Source organism: Austrofundulus limnaeus, unplaced genomic scaffold (genome assembly GCF_001266775.1).
Source record: "Austrofundulus limnaeus strain Quisiro unplaced genomic scaffold, Austrofundulus_limnaeus-1.0 Scaffold335, whole genome shotgun sequence".
NCBI classification, from domain to species: Eukaryota; Metazoa; Chordata; class Actinopteri; order Cyprinodontiformes; family Rivulidae; genus Austrofundulus; species Austrofundulus limnaeus.
Genome location: NW_013952737.1, coordinates 437,918 through 440,182, shown reverse-complemented (window position 1 = coordinate 440,182; position 2,265 = coordinate 437,918). Strand labels below are relative to the sequence as shown.

The 2,265-nt window shown below is 39.7% G+C and overlaps 1 protein-coding gene across 2 annotated transcripts in view; it reads left to right on the top strand.

Moving 5' to 3' along the window:
* Nucleotides 1–2,265, top strand: part of kansl2 (KAT8 regulatory NSL complex subunit 2) — a gene marked incomplete in the record, with an annotated part of 11,519 nt that overhangs the window by 5,338 nt on the left and 3,916 nt on the right.

The following is a 2,265-nucleotide window of genomic DNA, read 5'->3' as shown; positions in this document are numbered from 1 at the left end:
GTTTAATAATGTGTGAGAAATCAACAATTTTCTGTTTATTCAGTGAGCGTTTAACACAGCTGGCACAATAAATTTTATAAAATATAATACTGTACTTTTTTAAAATTTAGTATGTAAAAAAAATTAGCCCTTCATGTCTTAGAAAGACCCTTGATATAAGAGAAATGTCAGGTTTTTAGGAAAATGGCCGCTTGTCATTTAATCGTTAGTCAATCGATAAGATCAATCAACGTTAGATAAATCTATTAATCGATAACTTCCATCCCTAGTCAGTTATGAAAAATCAGACATTTTCTTTGTTCTGTGAATGCACCATTTGCAWAGGACACGGAAACAAACGTGTTCTGTGTTGTCAAGAGACTTTTTCACTAGATTTAACCATTCAGACCATTTTTTAACCATCTACAGTCAAATCTAGATACTTTTTTTTACGTGTTTGGACACTTTAATGGGCTTAGTTGTGCCTTTAACACTTGGGACTGGTCAGCCCCACACTATTTCTAAAAAAGTGTCAGAACCCTATGCATACAGATGACACAGTGACCCGATGTTGGATCTAATACTTGTGTGACGAGCCCATGTGTGGTCATCCATTACAGACCACTTGTTCTGAACTTAGAGCTCTTTATGAAGTTCCTACGTCCTCCAAAGYGCTTCACACTACAGTCATTCACACACTGATGATGCTAAGCTACAAYGTAGCCACAGCTGCTCTGGAGCACACTGACAGGTGGGGCTGCCATGCACCACTGGACYYTCTGACCACCATGATGAATTGATTGATCCTGAATATCAGCACTGTTTTAGGTTCTAGTTCCTGCTAATTTCTGCTCCAGWCTTTTCACTCAGCTTTGGCTCCAGATCAAACTCCTCAGCTTGCAGTAGCTGTGAGTTTTTAAGTGAGCCTAAAATAAATCCTTCTTGTGGTCTGTTGATTTGTTTCCCCAGAACAAAAAGGGACTTATCACTTCAGTTAGAAGGAACATTTCTTTCTCTGTTGACCTTGAATCTAAATCCCAATAATTTAAAGTTGTGCTGTACTTTTGTTTGCTTGGTTTACTTTACTAGATTCACAATTTAAACCTTATTTTCAGTGGTGAATTGTGGAAAGCTCTGCAGGCTTGGTGGTGTGTGGGGAAAAAAAAACAACTCCTCACTCAATCCTGATTTATAATCACTGAGAAGGCCCATTCTTGCGTGTCCCTGGACATGKGTGATGAAAATTGTGTGTTTTGCTCCTCTCACCACCTGCTGAGACCCTGTTCTGTGCATCGCCTCTGTTCAGGACTGGTTCTCCTGGGTATGATTGGTCAGAGCTTTGCACAGTAACCCTATGAATACACTGATCCAATGTTTGATCTAATGGGTAAATTATGAACCCATGCATGTCTGGTCATCCAACACAGACCACTGACCATTGTCATATTGTGTGCAGTGTAAACGGTGCACGTGTGAAAGTGTTATAAATAAACTATTATTTCACCTTGTTATTTATCATGATGTTTTGATGCTTGGGTGCCTTTTGACAGGGCTTCTGCAGGGTCTAAAATAGCCTAAAATTTCTGTCTCTGTAAACTTTGGGTATATTTTTATTTTTTTTCCTGTCAATCAAAGCCTCAACTCTTGGCTGGTGTTTGATGGTCAAACACTCTAAAATATTTGACCTTTTTTCAGAAAACRAGCGTTTGGACAGGAAAAGCCCCAAAATGTTTCTTCCCTTTGTTTCTCTCCTTTAAACAGTCCTACCTCTGCTGTGGCCTGACTCCACCTTTACACAGAGGGTGTAGATGTTGCAGCTGAAACTGAATGTCCATGCGGTGCGCTGTCTGGCTACTGTCTCTCTAGATCCTTGGTCTGCATATTGTTGCTTCATGTTTCTCTGCTCTTTGGAGCCTGTCTGCTCTGGTTGTTTTGGTCAGCCTGCATCAGGGACAAGCTGCTCATTGGATCTCCTGTAGGCGCAGGGCGACCCATCACAACCTCTGGCTACTACCTCTGCCTCGATTATTTTGACATCAGTCTAACCGATACGCCAATACGTGCAGCCATTTTTGTTTGTTTGTTTGTTTTTTATTTCCAGATTGTTAAAGCCGATGCTCCTTTTTCTTCCTCTATTAACATGATAAAAATAAGAATGACAAATGTTATACAAGTCTTAATTTAAAACAAACAAACAAACAAAAACATACTAACTAAGCTTTGTCTGCTGAGGCTGTATAAAGTGCTGCCACACAGGATTTCTTTTTTTATTTGTGTCACTTCAGT